This window comes from Hyperolius riggenbachi, chromosome 1 (genome assembly GCF_040937935.1).
Source record: "Hyperolius riggenbachi isolate aHypRig1 chromosome 1, aHypRig1.pri, whole genome shotgun sequence".
NCBI lineage: Eukaryota > Metazoa > Chordata > Amphibia > Anura > Hyperoliidae > Hyperolius > Hyperolius riggenbachi.
This window is the reverse complement of record NC_090646.1, coordinates 378,204,204-378,227,050: the sequence shown is the minus strand read 5'-3', so window position 1 is coordinate 378,227,050 and position 22,847 is coordinate 378,204,204. Positions and strand designations below refer to the sequence as shown.

The 22,847-nt window shown below is 42.3% G+C and overlaps 1 protein-coding gene and 1 long non-coding RNA gene across 2 annotated transcripts in view; one reads left to right on the top strand and one right to left on the bottom strand.

The window, feature by feature from the left end:
- Positions 1-22,847, bottom strand: part of GRIN3A (glutamate ionotropic receptor NMDA type subunit 3A) — a 469,331-nt gene that overhangs the window by 294,300 nt on the left and 152,184 nt on the right. The gene's annotated exons all lie outside the window — the stretch shown is intronic.
- Positions 10,788-17,601, top strand: LOC137516162 (uncharacterized). Its single transcript, XR_011020536.1, has 2 exons — positions 10,788-13,105; positions 15,207-17,601. It is a non-coding gene; the product is annotated as an uncharacterized lncRNA (long non-coding RNA).

The window sequence follows — 22,847 nt, the reverse complement described above, 5'->3', positions numbered from 1 at the left end:
TCACTATGCTACTCTGACAAGGCGTGTTAACTTTGATAAGGCGTGTTATCTCTGATAAGGAGTATTAGCTCGGATAAGGCATGTTTTCTCTGATAAGGCGTGTTAACTCGGATACGGCATGCTATTTGTCTTAGTAAATCAAGCCCATGGTCTCCTTCATTCTCCGACCTTCCTAAACCAAGGCCATGGTGTGAATAAACCCTAAACCGTTTACATCGTCTTTCTGAATTTCCTCCTACATGCTATTTCCTATTCATAAAAATGCCTGATCTCTTCTTGAAAAGCTCATGATTAAACTAATGAAGCTACACCCACTGTATATTACACTTGTCAGATAAGCCAGCAAAAAAAAAATCTATAAAAAGAAAGGCATTCTGTAGCAAAAGCACAAAGAAGGCTACATTTACAATTTAATAATCTTAAATTTCAGAAATGCACACATCATCTTTTTGCCATATGGTTAAAATACTAAAGATGCTTTATTTCTTCTCATTATGTTTGATAGCATATTTTAATTTTTCACTCCATGCAATTCTAATTAAATGCAAATACCTCAACAGGGATTAACTTTTCTGCAAAAAGATGTATTGTGTTTATGTAGATGCTATTTGCTTTACAAAGCCTTAGTCTACACTGAATTCGGAAAAGCTGCTTAATAAAATCCCAGATATAAAACTTGTGTGTCCACACAATGAGATGACAGTAAAACTATTCTTAACATGAGCACATTGATTGTGTTTGAGCAGAAAGAGCAGAATGTGGAGAACAGGGTTTAAAACAGGAAATTATCTATTGTTATCAATAAAGGCCTTGTTATGGAACTATTTCATGGAACGTGAAAGCTTGTTTGGAATTGAGCAACGATTGTTTCTCACATCAACCCCTTCAACACTATCATTAGCACCGAATGAAAAAAAGCACACCGGATCTGTCAGAGATTTCACCTGCGTTTTGTTTATGGCTGCTGTGATTGGCAGCAAGGTAATAATCTACATCAGCTTTCAGCCTATTAAAGTTCCAGAGCCTGCTGGCAAAGAAGGGATTTCGAGAATAGTCAGGAGTCAGGAATAGTGTTGTGCTGCTTAATCTGGCCGAACTAATATTCATGGCAGACTGGGTTATTTTAGTAGAGATGATCTTATGCGGATTTTTGAAAACTTCAAGCTAAAAAAGTACACCACTAGTACACCACTCACTAGCAGCAGACAACTATTTGCTTTTACTAGGATTACTTTTTAGAGTTGTTCACATTTAAAGGGACACTTAAGCCAGGAATAAAAAAAATCAGTTTTACTTTCCTGGGGCTTCTACCAGCCCCCTCCAGCCGTCCCATGCCCTCACAGTCACTTACAGAGCCTCCAGTTCCTCACCGCCAACTAGTTTTGTTTTCATTAACAAGCCCGACAGGCCTGGCAACGCGTATTTTTCTTTTCGTACCCGTCTGCAATAGTGTCCTGCGCCTGTGAAGGACGCTACTGAGGACGGGAACATGAAGAAGGATATGCCTGGCCAGGCCTACGCAGGCATAGAAAGCCCTCCGACTCCCTGTTGGGCCTGTCAGTGAAAACAAAACTAGCTGGCGGCAGGGGACCGGAGGCTCCGTGAGTGACTGCAAGGGCACGGGATGGCTACAGGGGGCTGGTAGAAGCCCCAGGCAAGTAAAACTGATTTTTTATTCATGGCTTAAAGAGATTCTGAAGCGAGAATAAATCTCGCTTCAGACGTCATAGATAGCAGGGGCATGTATGCACCTGCTAAAACGCCGCTATCCCGCAGCTTAACGGGGGTCCCTTCACCCCCAAACCCCCCAGAGCAGCCGGGGAGCGCTTCCGCATTGGGGTGGGCTAACCGCCGCAGCCCTGCCCCACGCGCGTCTGTCAGCACGTATCTCCGCCTCTCCCCCGCCCCTCTCAGTCTTCCTTCACTGAGAGGGGCGGGGGAGAGGCGGCGATGCGCCGCTGATAGACGCCACTGGAGGCAGGGCTGCAGCCGTTAGCCCTGTCTCCAGGAAGAGATATTTCACGACCAACTTTGCGACCAAGTCTTGCGGGGGTGGGTTTAGGGGTGAAGGGACCCCCGTTTAGCCGTGGGATAGCGGCGTTTTAGCAGGGGCACAAATGCCCCTGCTAACTATGAGCTCTGAAGCGAGATTTATTCTCGCTTCAGAGTCTCTTTAAGTGTCCCTTTAATGACAAAGTAATAGACTATAATTTAATATGGTAATGGTGGCATCACATCTTCAAGTATGCATTGCACAGTCAAGACAAAACAAATAACCTGTATATTGTGCTTTTCTCCTGGTGGACTCAAAACGCTTGAGCTGCAGCCACAAGGGCATGCTTAGTAGGCAGTAGCATAGTGTAAGGGAGTCTAACCCAAGGACTTTTTGCTGAATAGGTGCTGGCTTACTGAACAGGAAGAGTTGAGATTTGAACCCCGGTCATCTGCATCAGAGGCAGAGCCCTTAATCAGTACACTATTTAGACACTGAAAATAGTCATAAAAATATCACATAAGGATGTAGGTGTCATCTCTATTAAAAGAAAAATGTACTGGGAGGAATATGGTGACTGATCCTACAAAGTGCTATTTTTCTAAATTTAGTATTTTGTGTTTATGTAGAGTTGAAGTCATTCGTAAACCTTTACAGAGTACATAGACATGGCACTAACTGTCCCTCAGAGGGGCTCACAATCGAATCCTTACCATAGCCCTATATTTATCATAGTATAATGCGTTTTTAGGAAAGGAACCTATCTGTATGTTTTAGGGATGTAGGAGGGTATTCCAGACAGTACCTGGATGAAGCTCACACAAAGGGGATGGGGGATACAAACTCCATGCAGATAGTGTTCTGGCCCATATTTGTGCTGCAAGACAAGAATGATATCCACTATGCTGATCTTTTGGCTTTTGTACTTAAAAAAGCATGCAGCCAATGAAGGGAAGCCAGGACACATTTTCTTACCTATGCATGCTCAGAAGGTATTAAAGGTATACAATCACTAGGATAGCATGCATAAATGGTCAGTGATATGCAAATGTAAAATTAAATATGTTGGTGGTTTACAAGGATATATTTGAAAACTACACATAGGCTTCAATTCACAAAGCATTCTGTAAGGTGGAAAACAGCCAATTTTACTGAACATTTTATGAAATGTCAATTCAATGAGACTGTTACCGCATGGAAAATTTAAATTACTGACTAGTGAGGTAAATTACCAACTTGTGTGGTAAATACCTTAATAAATGTAAAGTCACAAAGTTTAGAGCATGCAGTAAAACAAGCTGTCAGCAACTTACAAACAGCCATTCAATAAGGTTATAAAAGGGAGGAAACAGAGCAGAGTAAGGGCTGGTACCCACGAGAGCAGTTTCTTTGAGCATTTAGGAAGCATTTTAAATCGCTAGCAATTTCTCTAAATGTTCTGCCAATGTAAATGGATGGGACAGATTCCACTGCAGTGATTGCGATTAGAGAAATCGCAAGACATGCAGCATTTTGGGAGCCTTTCCATTCTAATGAATTGCATAGGAGCAGAGAAATCACTTCCAAAATCAATTGCAAAACGCTATCACAAATCGCTAGCAATTGCGATAGTGCTTTCTAGTGGGTTCCAGGCCAAAAGGTGAGAACTAATAAGACTATTCAAGGAAGTAAAAAAGTGAAGAATAAAACATATTTCCCTAATTTTTCAGTATTATTAGGTAGTAATTAACAATGGTTAATAAGATACTAATGGCTTTGGTTTTCTCCTAAGAGATCATTTTTCATCTTCTGTTTAAAATAACCCCATCAGCATTCTGCAATTGAAAAATAACCAAAAAGAAGGTGAAAAAGTGCAGTCAAAATTATTCTGCGTATTTTCTTGCTTGCTGGTGGCTTAAAGGGCAATTTATTGATAAGATGTAAAAATATCACCCAGAAGAAAAAACGTAGGTAAAAAAAAGTGGATTGGATCTTTTATTTTCAAGCATTCTAATTTTTGTTCTTTTTTGGGGGGAAGAGGTGTGATGACGAGTGACAATGATTGTCTTGCCTGGGGACTTGGAATTGGCTAGAAATAGAAAGTCTCTTGTTATGAGGATTAGTAAAATTAAGGGACACTTGCAAGCACCGAGCCTGTAAAGAAGCTGTGATGAATAATCAATACTCACATTAGGGAATGCATGAACCTGGTAACCATATTTACATTCTATTTTCTGGGTTAGCATGGCTCTTAACCCTCATTTGCATTTGGATTATATCTGTTAGCCAGGATGTGCTATTTTTACACCACTGTCAGCTACAGATGGCAACACTGAGGTTAATACAATATTCTCTTCCTGATTGCAAAAGCACAATGTACCATGTCGTCCAATTTTGTTGACACAGGCCAAATCCTTTTATCCCATGGATGTGAAGCTTATTCGCTGAATTGGGACTGGGCTGAAAATGATTTATGCACCAACTCAAGGTTGCTCCAAATTGCTAACGGCAGACGTAAGTGTAAAATAATAACATATGCAAACAACCTTAATAATAACCTGTATATCATTAATTTTGCCCTATATTAAATGTTTTTAGTAGAGTGACTGATACTTGTTTGCATACTTAGGACCTTGTACATGAATGACCTGACGTTCTTATGATTTCAGGTTGAGTAAAATTAAGTAAACCAATTAAGATCAGCAATGTCTATAAACTAACCTGCTTAAAGAGATATTGTCACCATAAAAATCTAATTTCAACAGCAGCTGGTCTGAGCGTATTAAGTGATAAAGATGCTAATCCTGCATTCAAAACTTTCAAAACTTTTTCTGCTGTTACGGTTTGGAGTTATTACATACTTAAGGAGCACTGGCCCTTAAGTAGTTAGTGCCAAACAGTGGCATGCTAGGGGTTCTTTTTATCTATAATATATTCCTCCTCTTCCCTTTATTTCTCTGCCTAACTTCTTATCTGGAACATGATCCCCTGCTCACTTGTGTTTACAAGCAAGGCTGAGGTGACTCAGCGATTGGAGGAGAAAAGAAAAAAGTAAAGGGGAGAAGTGACATCACGCATTAACCTAAACTGTGGGCAAAAGACATGGCTCCCACCAGGAACTGAATTCTCTTAATTTTTATAAAATTCACTGAAATCAAAACGTGGACAGTACAATACATCTGTTATGTAAGTAGATCAAGTATTTATCTACTTATATATGTGGTTTTCCCCCTGGCATAGTATGGCTAACCCTACTGCTTTAAGAAACACTGAGATTTTTTTTTTAAAGAAATAACATCATGTCTAAATAGATCTGACTGATAGGTTTGTTTTTGCTTCCTCCTACCCTGGGATCAACCAAATACTGTGTTAGGCCCAGTTCACACTGGCGGTAAAAAACGGTCTGTTCACAGAACGGAATGGATCCTAATGGATGCAAATGGATCCAATGTTAACCTATGGATCCATTCACATTCATTCGTTGAAATGGATCTGTTCCAGACGATCTGCTGAACAGACCACAACTTTCGTTCTGCAGCAATTTTTCTGAACCAATGAGCCCAGCGGAACGGAAATGGAAGCTGAAGCACTGCATTGGGGCAATGAGAAAATGGAACATATCTTCACAGTAGTGAAGAAACGGATCATTCTAAATAGAAAAATACACTTTGGGGGTGTGGGTGGAGGAAGATAAATGGAACAGAAGCAGCCAAACAGAAACAGAGTGGCAATGGAGTGAAAATGGATCCAATTGATCAGATCCATTTTCACAGTGATCAGATCTGTTTTCACGGATCCGTTTGCAACTTCAACGCAAGTGTGAACCAGGCCTTAAAGTTGGGTCATGTGGAAGTCTGTCCTTATGCAATTACAAACCCAATGTTCCATTACATTCTCATAGGCATACATCCTTTGTCATAGTTAGCAAAATATAAGGTTTTGTGTGCCTTCACATTTGCATCTTTTATTTGCATACTTGATCATGACTGTAAGCTACTTCAGGATCCCTGTAAGTTGAACAACACATGATAAGTGGATGCAGTTTCTTTTATGCCTTTATAGGTAGGAGAAAAGACGCTGAGCCTGGAGTTTTGCTGTTAGACTGAGTTTTCATCTGTTTTGTACTACAGTTGTTTACAGTAGCACTTCTGTGCCAAGACAGAACTACATTGCTGTGAAGCGTTTACTACCAAAATAAATGAGGTGTCAAGTATGCTGTTAGTAATAAAAGAGAGACATACAGAGAGAGAATGGCTTAGGGATGGAGAAAGTATTAAAATGTCATTGCAAGTGAAAGGCTGGATCAAACTTTTAGTGATTTACTGGCTGCCTCCATCACACAAGCACAGTTGTAGACTTGTATTTGGGAATTCACAGAATGCTTTAGGGCATGGGAGGAGCACAATCGACAAGGCGTGTGGCTGGGACAGGGCATGCATCATAGCGCGCATAGCAGCACAACAGATGAAACCCAGGGGGCACAGAGGAACCTGAAAGACCGGGGGTGGGGGGCGGAGTAGAAGAAACCCCAGGTAAGTAAAAGTCATCCTCCCACTTGTCTCAGGTTTATTTTAAGTAGGGCAAGGGAGATAACTAATGAAAGAGAAACAGAAAAATGCAAACCACGCAGTAGAAAAATGTAGAAGAAAACAAGAAGAGAAGAGACAGGAGTGCAGAGATCAACTGGTGATGTCTGGGTGGTAGGAAGTATGTGTGTAACCTGCCTATATTTAGGCTCTGCACATCCATGCAGTTAGTCAATCAGATGCAGCCTGCCTTGAGAAGTGCTGCCACCTTCTCCTGCTGTGGTAGGAAGCATGTTGGGGATGCAGAGAACTACACAAGTAGGAGTTTCAAAGAGCTCTAATGAGGTGTGGACCAAGGGCCAAGAAACGGAAACAAAATAAAGGCTAATAAGCAGTAGCATTGGGCACAAAAGGATTAGGTGAAATAACTGCCAGGACAAGAATCAACCTACATTTTTGATGGAGCAGAGTGGTCTGTACATCCCCTAGATTGTAAGCCTCTGGCAGGGTCCTCCCTTCCTTAGTGTATGCTATAGTATTGTGTGCTTCTTTCCTATGACAGCCTCGTATTACTGGGCCTACCTAACCAGCCCAAAATTGCATGATCATGTATCTTGTACCCTGTTTGCCTTGTATAACCTTGTTACATCTGTCATCCTTTGTATCAATGTATGCATTTATTGTCCAGCGCTGCATAATATGTTGGTGCTCTATAAATACAATAATTCATAATCATACATGCAGATAGGCACCCAGTGTTAAAAGTTAGAACTCTTTACTGAAGAAAAACATGCAGAGATAAATCATACACCACCATCAGGTAATGCAGCTTACTTAGAACAGAAAGGAACACAGATTGAATACAATAAATTATAATACTATAGAGATCATTGCAGCACTTTACATTTTATAGTGACATCTTGTGGCTGATATACTATACTGCAGTTTAGCTAATTCTGTTGATACGGTTAATATCTCGTCTGGACTACTGCAACGTACTACTTTGTGGATTACCTTCTAACAGACTGGCCCCACTCCATTCGGTACTGAACTCAGCCGCTCGTCTCATTCATCTCTCTTCTCAATCTTCATCTGCTGCCCCTCTTTGTCAAGCTCTTCACTGGCTGCCAATTAACCAAAGGATCTAGTTTAAACTCCTAACCCTAACCTACAAAGCTCTCTACAATCTCTCTCCCCAGTACATATCCTCACTTATTTCCAGATACAAACCCAATCGCAATCTCAGATCTGCACATGATCTTCTGTTGTCCTCCTCTAGAATTACCTCCTCACATTCACGTTTACAAGATTTTGCACGCGCTTCACCCCTCCTTTGGAATGCCCTCCCACAACACATCCATCACTCGCCAACCTTTGTTACCTTTAAACGCGCTCTAAAAACTAATTTGTTCCGACAAGCATATGCGCTACCTTAGGCCACTTCCCTTTGTCCTAAGGCCAAATTGCACTCCTACTAGGTATCCTAAAACACACTGCCTCTATATATTTGTTGTATACTACCCCTCTTGTTTCCCCCCATTCCCTTTAGATTGTAAGATTGCAAGGGCAGGGCTCTCTCCCCTTTTGTGTCTTGGAAATCATTATACATTTTATTTGTTACTTTTATCACTGTCATTACCAATTCTGTAGTTTGTATTCTGTATATTTTTTTGTATTTTGTCACTAATTATGTATCTTGTATACTGGTGTACACTATTCTTACTTTGTACAGCACCACGAAATATGTTGGCGCTTTATAAATCAATAGTAATACTAATAATAATAATAACACTACCAACATTTCTAGCAAATACTGTATTCTAAGTCTTTAAATGGTCTTTGACGCCCATCTCCAAAGCATAAAAATTGCAATTGTTCTTAAAGCATGTTTAAGGTTTTGCTAATAATGACATTAATATATGTTTACTGTTTTGCTATGCAGGCATATATACAATTTATCTTATATACAGTTTATCTTGCATAGCCTATATACAGTATATCTTAATATATGTTCACTGTTTTATTTCACAGTTTGAAGTCAGAAAATGCTGGTCACTATGAGCAAGAAGAGTTAAGACTTTGTAGCTATATTATAGGGATTTAACTTGACATTTATAAGCAGTCAGGGAATAATGTAATGGAGGTATACAGGACAGGTGAAATGAGTTAAGTGTCCTAAGACATCTCCAGTATTTGCACTGCACAGGTCCATGTTGTGTAGGGTGCTTGTCCATTAAAATTGGCAGCCACAGCATATACAGTGGGTTGCAAAAGTATTCGGCCCCCTTGAAGTTTTCCACATTTTGTCACATTACTGCCACAAACATGCATCAATTTTATTGGAGTTCCACGTGAAAGACCAATACAAAGTGGTGTACATGTGAGAAGTAGATAAAAAATCATACATCATTCCAAACATTTTTTACAAATAAATAACTGCAAAGTGGGGTGTGCGTAATTATTCGGCCCCCTGAGTCAATACTTTGTAGAACCACCTTTTGCTGCAATTGCAGCTGCCAGTCTTTTAGGGTATGTCTCTACCAGCTTTGCACATCTAGAGACTGAAATCCTTGCCCATTCTTCTTTGCAAAACAGCTCCAGCTCAGTCAGATTAGATGGACAGCGTTTGTGAACAGCAGTTTTCAGATCTTGCCACAGATTCTCGATTGAATTTAGATCTGGACTTTGACTGGGCCATTCTAACACATAGATATATTTTGTTTTAAACCATTCCATTGTTGCCCTGACTTTATGTTTAGGGTCATTGTCCTGCTGGAAGGTGAACCTCCGCCCCAGTCTCAAGTCTTTTGCAGTCTCCAAGAGGTTTTCTTCCAAGTTTGCCCTGTATTTGGCTCCATCCATCTTCCCATCAACTCTGACCAGCTTCCCTGTCCCTGCTGAAGAGAAGCACCCCCCGAGCAGGATGCTGCCACCACCATATTTGACAGTGGGGATGGTGTGTTCAGAGTTGTGTGCAGTGTTAGTTTTCCGCCACACATAGCGTTTTGCATTTTGGGAAAAAAAATCCATTTTGGTCTCATCTGACCAGAGCACCTTCTTTCACATGGTTGCTGTGTCCCCCACATGGCTTGTGGCAAACTGCCAACGGGACTTCTCATGCTTTCTGTTAACAATGCCTTTCTTCTTGCCACTCTTCCATAAAGGCCAACTTTGTACAGTGCATGACTAATAGTTGTCCTTTGGACAGAGTCTCCCACCTGAGCTGTAGATCTCTGCAGCTCGTCCAGAGTCACCATGGGCCTCTTGACTGCATTTCTGATCAGCGCTCTCCTTGTTCGGCCTGTGAGTTTAGGTGGATGGCCTTGTCTTGGTAGGTTTACAGTTGTGCCATACTCCTTCCATTTCTGAATGATCGCTTGAACAGTGCTCGTGGGATGTTCAAGGCTTTGGAAATCTTTTTGTAGCCTAAGCCTGCTTTAAATTTCTCAATAACTTGATCCTTGACCTGTCTTGTGTGTTCTTTGGACTTCACAGTGTTGTTGCTCCCAATATTCTCTTAGACAACCTCTGAGGCCGTCACAGAGCAGCTGTATTTGTACTGACATTAGATTACACACAGGTGCACTCTATTTAGTCATTAACACTCATAAGGCAATGTCTATAGGCAACTGACTGCACTCAGATCAAAGGGGGCTGTATAATTATGCACACGACACTTTGCAGTTATTTATTTGTAAAAAATGCTTGGAATCATGTACGATTTTCGTTCCACTTCTCATGTGTATAGCACTTTGTGTTGGTCTTTCATGTGGAATGCCAATAAAATTGATTCATGATTGTGGCAGTAATGTGAAAAAATGTGGAAAACTTCAAGGGGGTTGAATACTTTTGCAACCCACTGTACATAACAAATACAAAATAGTCAGCACAACATCACATGAATTAATCAGTCTTTATCCATCAGCAACCTGCATGTAATGATTGTGGAATTCTCTCCGTGATCAGCGCACAAGACGTGCGCTGACACTGCGGAAATCCTCCACAAGCGTGTAATTTGAGGGAACCCAGCAAAAGGTGCAATGCACCTGTAGAGGGAGATTCCTGTCGGCAGGAGGAGCTGTGGAGTGCAGAGGAACAGCTCCTCTGCCCTGCCACAGACGCAAGACAGGAATTGCACGAAGGGAAGAAACGCAGGGCAAGATAGCCCTGAAGGAGAGAGAGCAAAGCGACAGAGGGTATGTGTGTGCACCAATCTAGTCGCCAACCCGCGACAGTGCATACACAACCATGAAGAACAGGAGAGAAGGCAATCGCCAGAGATGGTGTGATACAAGTCTGAAGAGTCTGTGTGAATGACTGGCTGTTAGGTAAGAAACACATTAGCAAGCTAGTCTGTAGGCAGATAGGACATATTTTGATCTTTTAGTAGTGATGGACCATTCTCCATAAGAAAACCATTGACAGAAGAACAAAAGGTTACTGCAAGTTATAAAAACATACGGCTGTGCGCTGTGTTCACGCGGTTATCACGAGGGATGAATCATACTTCCACGTTGTGGATAGGCTGAAGGACGAACCCACCCAGTCACAACAAGTACTGAGCATGCGTGGCACGTGATATGGTTATATAACATTGTGTTGCAATAAGCGCGTAACCCTGAATTAACTGTTTCAGGAATTGCACGTTCACACGGGACTTAACCAGAACTAGTCCTGTTCATGAGAATATTGACTATAAGTCATCCAATCATAGCAAGGCTCATGCCTGTGCATCCCCAGGATGCAATAGGGAAAATGGGTGGAGCTATGAGTATAAGAAAGAGAGATTTCCCTTGCTCTGATGGGACTCTCCACTACTGACGAGTTGTGTGATGTTGTGTATGCGCTGCCTCCTGACGATCGCTGGTCCCCCGATACGGAGTGATGATGCAATATCCGGTAATGTATTGATTCTTTACTCTATTACTTATCCATGATTCACTGCTATACCTGTAAATAATGTAAATAATTGAATAAATATCCTACTACAGTGTGAAGTCGTAAGCTATGTATTTACCTAGTCTGTGTGCTAGTGTGAGTCGAGTGTGAGGCCTTAGCAACGCCAAAAACATAGCATTACATAAATGGCGACGAGGATGACTTTTGACCTCTGAAATATATTGCCTATGATTCTGTGGGTCTCTGGGTGTAATTTTGCAAAATTTGGCATTTTGCCAGTTAGTGGGGCAAGTAATCTAAATCTTTGTAAAATTGCCCCTGTATGGTATATTGACTTGATACTTGATATATATATATCTTAGGACAGATTACAGGTGTGGGAAAAGTTTGGAGTCGATAGCTCCTCCCACTTAGTTTCAAGTCAAGATATCTTTTGAACTAAGCAAAATTTATCTGTGGGAAGTTTGACCATTGGTGTCTAGAAATTGAGGGGCACCTCTGGTCAAAGCCACGCCCAGTTGGCAGTGTGCCAAAAGTAAGGCAATATGTTTAAGAAAAAGGCCAAATGCCTAAAAGAACCTGCGGAGATCCCCGGCTGGACCGAGTCTCTGTATAATATTATAGCAGTAGAATTAGCTAGCCATGGGTTGGTAGAATTGTGGGATAAGCAGTTGAAAGAATCAGAACCGGTTGATTTAGTTCAAGTACTTGAGAAACTCCCTACCAAGGTAGGTGATGCAGTTACCCCAGCTAGAATTAGCTGGGTGTTGGCCTCTGCATATCGTGGTGTGCACAAGCGATTGCAGAAGGCGTTCCAGGATCAAGAAAAGGCGGAACAGGCTCAACTTGAAGTTGAGGGACGCTGCCTGATGCTGGAATATAGTGGTTCCCCGTTAAAGCGGGTGATGTTGCTCTCTCTAGATGTAGATAAGACTCTAGAGGGGGGCCCTGTTAAGGCGGGGCATGATGTCGCTCTCGGGCGGCATAGTGGGATGTTGTTGACAGCTTATAGAAAGCTTCAACAAAGATTGTGTAAGTTGAAAGAATCAGAATCCCTCAATGTTGTTACTTTACTTGAGGGTATTCCTGTTGGAAAAAGGGTAGTCCTGTTAGAAAAAGGAACTAGAGTAGGATGACAGAGTGATAGTTGCACAAGTGTCATCACAGGCAGCTGCAGATAAATACCAACATGTAACAGAATCTGCAGCTGGTAAAATAAATGTGCTGGAGGAAGTAGCTGGGGAAGAGGCTCCTGTGATGACACATTTTGGATTGTTATCAGTGGAGCAGGGAGCTTCTGTAAATAAAAGGAAGCCAAACTCTGCCACTGATCATTGCACAAGAAATAGGACAATGTGCATTGAACTGGAATTGGAAGTGTTTAGCACAAAAGTATTTTGTTCCATTTGAAAAGATTAGGAATAGCTGGGAACTTTCTTTAGGTTGTTACTGCTGTTTTTGTCCCTCTTAAGGAAAACCCCATATTTTTAATGATAAAATATGGATGGGAAAAAGGGGCAGAGAGTAACCTGACAGTGAATCTCAGCTTTTACTACTACGGTTTTTAATACAGTCTGTGTCTTTGTTGGTAGATTTCGGAGTATAATCTTGGAGTGCTGTGTTTAAACTTGTAAAGCAAATTCCTTAAAGTGACAGTATCTGACTGCACTTGCAGAGTTGAAATGGTAATATAATCTGGACAAGACAGGTGGGTTAACATTGTTGTTTCTAGTGAATGTTTTATATGGTGAATCCGTTATAGCGAGTCCTGATTAATCGTGTATTCATATGTCTGTTTTTTGTTTAATTGAATGCATAGAGGAATGTTTTTTTTTTAAAATGCATTTGTGCACGGGCGGTGAGTGCTCCTAGGGAATGTGTGCGAGCCAGTGAGTGTTTGAGATGCTGCTCTCCTCAGCTGGGGGCGCTTGGCAAGCATTATTTTTTTTTTTTTTCATTCAGGAGTACATGTTGTAAAAAAAATATTGACCTTTAACTCTTACTTCATGGGACATGCATCTTGTTTGATAAAATAAATGGTTAAAGAGGTGAGAAATAGTAAAGCAACTTTCTTGTGTGCGTTGTGTGTTGTGCTGGGTTTTGCTAGAACTTCCAAATCCCTGCAAATGCTCATTTTTTTTTTTTTTTTTTTTTTTTGGGTTACAGGGTTAAATGTGATTATGATGTCACGGTGACATCTGTGCCAGCAAAACTTTTCCCCTGGTTTCTAGCTATAATTGTGCAGGAGTGAAATTGTTTACCTGTTGAGCTGAAAGCTAGATTAGATGAGACTGTGTGAAAGAAATAGAACTGTGAAGTCTATTATGGCAATGTAGCATGAAAATATTGCGTAATTAGACTGGAAAACCTTTTTATATAATATCCCTGTGTCTCTGCGTCTATTCAGAGTTTTTTTTTTTTAGCACTGCACATGTGCAGGGAGGGGCGCAGAAACACTGGGGAAAAGTTGAGGGGGGATAGGGCCAGAGGCGGCCAGCGTGTGCGCAACGGTGTATGAGGGCACGCGCGTGGCGGGTGCATGTGCACAGCGGGCACATGCATGCGCAGCGAAAGGCCTAGCTTGGTTTTTTTTTTTAAACGGGCCAAGGTCATTAGTTACTAAATGAGATTTGTTTGTCTTGCAGAGAAATGTCTGGTTTCTCTAGGGTTGAATGTTGTACTGATTAGCTGAATGGCGTGAAGTGGCAGAATGTGTTGATGATGAAGTGTGAATTGAGTTGTTTCTAATGAATTGTATGAAGTTTGCTTTGAGACCTTACTGATATAGTGTATTATATGTTTAAGAATACCTCTGTTAAAGATGCTAGAATGTATGCATATGCTAGTTTAGAATAATACAAACTGTGAAGATAACAGATTTTTGTTTATACCAGAAACTAGCTGGTGGGGTGGTTAAAGTAGAAACGATTTCTTATTGAAAAATGCATAAGGATGCGGTAGCTCCATATAGGGGAAAACCTGTATCAGCTGGGTTGGATTTGCATGCTTTAGAAGTTGTTATCATTAACCCCTCACAGGTTACAACCATTCCCACAGGTATAGGATGTAAAATACCTGACTAACATTATGGGCAAATAGCTACCCAATTCAGTTTTGCTCAGAAAGGAGCTATAGTAATAGGAGGAGTAATTGACTCCGACTATCAAGAATAAATTAAAGTGATCATGATTAACCTGGGAAATAGTGAGTTAATTATTGGAAGAGGAGAGAGGATGGGTTAAAGTTTTTAGGGGAGGACACTGTGTATACACAGGCCAAAGAGTTGTATAGCCCAGGTTCTCCTGAGGGCCCTTTTACACTTAATGCGCTGGTATGCATTAGTAGTAGTACGCATACAATTTTGTTGTTGTTTGTTTTTTCTTGTTTTTTGTTGTTGTTGTTTTTTCCCCAATGGCAATGCACTGTGAAAAGATTTCAATGTTTTTTCAGTGTATGGTGTGAAAGAGGCCATAGGGGGACACGGACGCTGGACTGTACATCAGTTGTTATTTTTTGATTACAGTTAACAGCAGCTGATTAAGTGTAAAGGGACCCTAATTCCTTTATTTGTAGAGAGGGAAGCCCATCAGTAAAGGGTGATGAATATTTTGGTTCTACTAATACAGTAAATGTTGGAGCTAAAATGTGGGTCAGAATCCCCAAGGACCGCCTCCTCCAGCAGATGTGATTGCAGTAAGCAAGGACCGAACTCTGCTGGTAATGAGGCCAGAACAGAAAAAGTGGGAATATATCCCACAGGAAAAATGTTATTTGCAAGAATAAGTCACACTTGTTTGGGTTTTTTGCAGATTGATCTCCATGTCTATGGCATTGTCCTTGGAATCCTTGGTATCGTGTGGTTGGAAAGCTGTTGCGTTAATGCAAGGACTTCAGGTATTCGAGTAACCGATACAGGGGATCCACGGTGACTTTCGTGTGGGGAAATAAAACCAAGAGTTGTCTACAGAGAAACTTTACCGGTAATGCTAGGCAAGCATGTGACATTCTCAATGTTACTTTCAATGGAACATGTCTCGGTGGGGCCTACTTTGATATTTGTGGATATGATGGATGCTAAAGTGGACCCTGGGCATATAAAGAGACTACCTTCCACTTGTGTAAAGGTGGGGCAACATGCCTAAAAGACTGTGATTCATGCTAAAATCACGTTTCCAGCTGCCATAAACTGTTCTAAACCACACCAAATACGGAGAGAGTGGTATGACACTTTGTTAGGAGGATATGGGACATTGACTGGAACTCTTAATAGTTTTGATATTGAAACATTAGCAAATAGATTGCATAACGTTGGAAGTAAAATAAATGATGTCTTAATTTTACAAGCTAAATGGATGCCAACTATATGGGCGCCATTTAAGTTACAAGCTAAAATAGATGATGATTTGCTTGATTTAATTAACGCAAGTGCCTCTGTTATGTATGAAACAGATGTTGATATAACTAGAATTGTAAACTGGACTATCTGGTCCATGCAAACCTTACAACAGCAACAACAGAAAGGGTTATTTCAAACTAGGTTGTTGACTGGATGTGAGGTGGTTTGGAGGACCGTGTTCAGTTCCATGATAAGAACTGATCACTGGATAGATATCAAAGCACCTAAAGTGATGTGCAATGATACATTTTGCATGGGACAATTGACACTTTACAATGTTACTAAAAGTAGTATAATGTGTAAGAATGTTATTTTGCCATTATTAATTGGGCCAGAAGGTGATCAGCACTTCTGGGTACCTACGTTTTATGGACAGGTTATTGATGACAGCAACAGAACAGATGATTTGACTTTTTGTGATAATACTTTAAACAGTAAAATATGTAAGTTACAGTCTACTGCATATGAACCTTGTTTGTTACAGAACACTGTAAACAAATGTGGGTGGACCATAATGCCTATAACATACCGCTGGATGGTGGAAATAACACCTCAAGTGGTATGTGTAGTGACAGATCATCAGGTGGTCCCTAAAATGAGGGTGCCTTTTGCAGGATGCATACACAATATCACTGTATTCCAATGGGAAAATGAAACTTTTATGTTGATGCCTGATATAGCGTTAACTACAAAGGTTTCCTGGCAAGGCCAAGGTTTGGAAGTTCCCAATTGGGATCTAAACCTGACTAAACTAAAGCGGATTGTTGAAAAATCTAACGGAAGTGAAAAAGTGCTATTAAAAAGTTGAATAGAAGTATAATCGTACACCAGCTCAGTACTGCCGTGATTGCAAACAAAATTGTTAAAGTGGGCTCTGCCATAGCAGATGCCACCTCTCACCATTGGTGGGATGTATTTATGGGTTATTCGCCATCAGCAGAAACAATGATGAAGTGTATAGTTCATCCTATTTTTTGATTGTAATGATTGTTATAGTTATCCTATCCAGATGGAACTGGTATGTGGCATATGGGATCTGTTGTAAGAGGAAAAAAGTTGTCATGGTTTCATATGTTAATGGTCATCACTAAGGACCGAATGTGATACAAGTCTGAAGAGTCTGTGTGAATGACTGGCTGTTAGGTAAGAAACACATTAGCAAGCTAGTCTGTAGGCAGATAGGACATATTTTGATCTTTTAGTAGTGATGGACCATTCTCCATAAGAAAACCATTGACAGAAGAACAAAAGGTTACTGCAAGTTATAAAAACATACGGCTGTGCGCTGTGTTCACGCGGTTATCACGAGGGATGAATCATACTTCCACGTTGTGGATAGGCTGAAGGACGAACCCACCCAGTCACAACAAGTACTGAGCATGCGTGGCACGTGATATGGTTATATAACATTGTGTTGCAATAAGCGCGTAACCCTGAATTAACTGTTTCAGGAATTGCACGTTCACACGGGACTTAACCAGAACTAGTCCTGTTCATGAGAATATTGACTATAAGTCATCCAATCATAGCAAGGCTCATGCCTGTGCATCCCCAGGATGCAATAGGGAAAATGGGTGGAGCTATGAGTATAAGAAAGAGAGATTTCCCTTGCTCTGATGGGACTCTCCACTACTGACGAGTTGTGTGATGTTGTGTATGCGCTGCCTCCTGACGATCGCTGGTCCCCCGATACGGAGTGATGATGCAATATCCGGTAATGTATTGATTCTTTACTCTATTACTTATCCATGATTCACTGCTATACCTGTAAATAATGTAAATAATTGAATAAATATCCTACTACAGTGTGAAGTCGTAAGCTATGTATTTACCTAGTCTGTGTGCTAGTGTGAGTCGAGTGTGAGGCCTTAGCAACGCCAAAAACATAGCATTACAGATGGCGATTGCTAACAGTGACACAAGACTGAATAAGCACAGATGAGGAATGTATGTATGTCCACCAATCTAGCCGCCAACCTGCGACGGCGGACACACAACAAAGGAAACCAAGTGAGAACGCAATCGCAAGAGAAGCGATTGCAAAAGAGAATGAGCACAGGGACAGATTGTATGTGTGTGCACCAAACTAGTCGCCAACCCGCGACGGTGCACACACAACAGCAGATATGAAGTAGGAACGCAATCGCGAGAGAGGCGATTGCCAGAGGTGACACAAGGCTACAGCAAGGCAGAGCACGAGAGTAGCAAAGGCACAGCAAATCATGCAATGAGAAGATAAGGAAAATAACAAACGCTAGCTAAACGCGAACACCGCACTCATTCGCAACAGTGCACGCGTTTATGCGCGGTCTCCGCGTGATAAGCACAACAGAGACAAGCACGCCTAACTAACCACCGACAGACAAACATAAAACAGAGGACGCGAGGGCTTGCTTAACGGTTACCTCACCGAGCCTCCAGCAAGCGTTCGTAGCAGACAAGACAGATACACGAAAACAGGAATACGTGAGAGAGACGGATCCACAGCACTAGCGCAAGGCGAGTGTGATCCAGGCAAGACAGATTAGAGGAGATAGCTGGTAGCAACCGCTGCTCCAGCTATACTCCAAGAACAAAGATCAGAATGACTTCCTGTCTACCACCGCTGGGACAGAACAATCGCAACAGACAAACAAAACAGATATGCAATCCTAACTGCACTAGGGAATCTGCCTAGTGCAGTTCCAGGAATTACTCTAAACTAATCTTCAAACAATGAGCAAGGCTGACACTCCAAGAGTGTTCCACAGGACTAACCCTTATGACCAGCCAAGGACTCTGGGAAACATAGCTCTTTATACTGCCAGACATCAAAGGAGGCAGGTAGGGGATTTGCATAACGAGTGTATGCAAATTCCTCAGCAGCAGAACAGACCAGAAACTTGTAATGGAAAGACAGGTCTCTCTTGCAGAGACCTGCAGCCCACAGACTAGAGGAATGGTCAAACAGCTGTCTGCCAGTGCATCCAGCTGAGCGGATCATTACAGTACCCCCTCCTCTAGGGTCGGATTCCAGACGAGTCTCTAAACTGATATTTGCAAAAGACTCTAACTGAAGACTCATGAAGGTCGGGGCAGCCCGACAAGGCCCAATTCCAGAGTCAGTCCAGCCGAAACCGACCTCATCGGAAGCAAACACCACCGAAACATGCCCATCAGCACTACCAGTCTCAGTATAACACCCATCAGGACTGTGAACGCCAGAGAAGAAGCCATCGACACCCTCCAGACAATACCCACCACCTTCCAGGGAGCGTCCGAAAATACCAAACCTGCCACAATACCTGTTCGAAGTGTCCCTTACAACACAAAAGCCACTGTTGATCTTATCCAGGGTACCAAGCAAAATTTCTTCCGGAATCTCCCAGAACCTTTTGAAGCTCCACAGAGATCCCAAGAGGGCAGAACAATCACCAGGCACACATGGAGAACTATCAAGCCCTCCTATGGAACCAATGACTATTCTGGATTCAGAATTACGAGGACACCCATCAAGATCAGGACCTTCAGGGACCACTTCTGGGCATGCAAGCAGGCAGGCCATATCAGAGCATGTCTCCACCGAGGAAGCATCTGAGCATGCTGGTAACCGAGGCACACTTGGGCTTTCTGGGTCACAGAGCACATTGGGGTACACCAGCACAGGAGAAACCTCAGAACATGTCAGGGAACTGCCAACCTCAGAGTCCGACACGACAAGACCAAAACCAGTACCGGGCAGAAAATCATCATGAGTGGAGGTCACAAGTACTGGTCTTTCAAAAGAAGACTCGGATTTAAATTCAGAATTTTCTGTGACTGTAATATCATCATTGACTACATATGAGTGAAGCTCCACCAGAGCTGCAAAGGTAGTCAGCACAACAGCATTGCCTACTGAAGTGGGCAACACCTCAGAAGGACTTGGGGGGCAGGAGACATCTCCTACAAGTTCTGCACCCTTTGGGAGGAACTCGGAGGTCTCCAGGACATCAGACAAAACCTCAGGAACATAATTTTCCAAGTTTTCTAAGAAGGATTCTGAACTATCCATGTTACAGGGCAAAACTGGAACTTTATTTTGTGGACAGGGCATATGTCCCAGGGAAGGTTCCACCAAAAACTGAGACTGAATTTCATCATCATGAGCGAAATGTACAGGAATATTTACTGGAACACACACTGACTCCCTAACTTTAATCTCACTGCACCCAGAATTCTGCGTAGCAGTCAAACTAGCTTGCAACTCCAAAACTGCAGAAAAACAGGTGAGTATAGTAGCAATACCTAGTCGAGCCTCTAGGGACACTGCAGGAGACTCTAAACAAGGCCATATTAACTCATCCAGAGTACAGGGTGCAGAATCAGCATTTTCCTCAGAACAAGAAAGGGACTTACAAATGTCAGTGTGAGTGAAGATCATGTTTTTATTCATGGTACAGGGCAGATTCAGAGAAAGCTTCTCTGGGCAAAGCAAAGAAGCTTCAGCATCAGATTCGCAAAACCGAAGCGCTGTCTCACTCTTAGATTCGGCTAACAATGTCAAATCCGAGAAGTCAGAACGCAAAACTTGCGAATCAAAAATCGCTTTAGGTTGTAAAACTGACGCTTCCATAGCGCAAACCTCCGCGATCTGCGGGGCAGACTGTAAGGCGTTCAGGACAGAAACACTGGAGCAACTGTCACCAGGCAACGGGCCCTTACAGGTGTGAACAGGGTGAGACAAAGACGCATTTGCAGTAGAAATAGCGACAACATCAGCAAAAACTTTATTAGACATATTAATTTTACTTTTGATGCTGCATAATTTAGGAATTTTCCCCATAGCAAGATCACAGATGGAAGATCTTAAAGATCTGTCTCTAAATGACAAGGGGTCCCACACATCCTTGAGAAAACTGGCACATTTATGCTGATCACAATCTGCAGGAACATCAGAGAAACAGGCATTAGATCGCACAATGTCACGACTCACATGCTTTACCCCAGAAAGGCAAGAACAATCATCCGACAACGATGTCTCTTTGTTGGAATCAATTGATTGGTGTGTGTGCAACTCATCGTCTGCCATACATAAATCACCAGATCCACATCACCCTCGACACATTCATCGGAATCAATCAAAAGGTACATAGAATCGAGACAATCATTCAAGACATCTTCGCTTTTTGCGATGTAAAAATCACAAAAGGCTTTCCAATCAAAATCAAATACCTCCATCAAGGCCCCAATGTCCAATGAGGCAAATGGAGGTTCAAACAGGCCAGTATCCAGATAATCTCCATATGGGTGGAGTTCAGGAACAAGAACAGATGTTTTAACTGCTTTAATATAGTGTGCGATCCTACCTATAATAGGATTCACATAAGCTTTGGATTGGGGCGAAAACCCCGGAGACTGAGCCACATCATTGTAAACATCATTATCATACTGAATGGTTTTGCACATTTCAGACTTGACAGAAATAACCTCTTTACTTGTGGTTGCTATGGGCAACAAATCTTTTGGCTGACACGCCAAATCAGCAGACTGGCCTGCAAGCACTAACTCATTAACATATGGAAATGACACAGAAATGCTGCATAACCCAATCTGATCAGCATCATGCATTGCAGGAAAAAACTCATAGAAATAACCTGGCAGGGGAATTCTAAGCTTACTAGAAAATACATGGCTCAAAAATCTGCGATGGTTATGTCTCAGATTCACGTGTCTGGCACACTCATCAGCCCACACAAACCGATCCCCTTGGAAAAGATTGTAAGCAATCTGCCCACTCCAAGTGGAAATATTGGTGGCCTGAAATTCAGGATTTGCCAAGAATCTGGAACATTCTGATATAAACTCATCTCTGGTTTCAGAGTCCAGTATCTTAAACCTCTTAAAGATACAGGACCCATCTTTGACCAAATCGTACAAATCGGAAATTCCCTCTACACTGGGAATTTCGGTTTGGCTGGTCATACTGTAACGATTGTGGAATTCTCTCCGTGATCAGCACACAAGACGTGCGCTGACACTGCGGAAATCCTCCACAAGCGTGTAATTTGAGGGAACCCAGCAAAAGGTGCAATGCACCTGTAGGAGGAGCTGTGGAGTGCAGAGGAACAGCTCCTCTGCCCTGCCACAGACGCAAGACAGGAATTGCATGAAGGCAAGAAACGCAGGGCAAGATAGCCCTGAAGGAGAGAGAGCAAAGCGACAGAGGGTATGTGTGTGCACCAATCTAGTCGCCAACCCGCGACAGTGCATACACAACCATGAAGAACAGGAGAGAAGGCAATAGCCAGAGATGGCGATTGCTAACAGTGACACGAGACTGAATAAGCACAGTTGAGGAATGTATGTATGTCCACCAATCTAGATGCCAACCTGCGACGGCGGACACACAACAAAGGAAACCAAGTGAGACCGCAATCGCAAGAGAAGCGATTGCGAAAGAGAATGAGCACAGGGACAGATTGTATGTGTGTGCACCAAACTAGTCGCCAACCCGCGACGGTGCACACACAACAGCAGATATGAAGTGGGAACGCAATCGCGAGAGAGGCGATTGCCAGAGGTGACACAAGGCTACAGCAAGGCAGAGCATGAGAGTAGCAAAGGCACAGCAAATCACACAATGAGAAGATAAGGAAAATAACAAACGCTAGCTAAACGCGAACACCGCACTCATTCGCAACAGTGCACGCGTTTATGCGCAGTCTCCGCGTAATAAGCACAACAGAGACAAGCACGCCTAACTAACCACCGACAGACAAACATGAAACAGAGGACGCGAGCGCTTACTTAACGGTTACCTCACCGAGCCTCCAGCAAGCGTTCGTAGCAGACAAGACAGATACACGAAAACAGGAATAAGTGAGAGAGACGGATCCACAGCACTAGCGCAAGGCGAGTGCGATCCAGGCAAGACAGATTAGAGGAGATAGCTGGTAGCAACCGCTGCTCCAGCTATACTCCAAGAACAAAGATCAGAATGACTTCCTGTCGACCACCGCTGGGACAGAACAATCGCAACAGACAAACAAAACAGATATGCAATCCTAACTGCACTAGGGAATCTGCCTAGTGC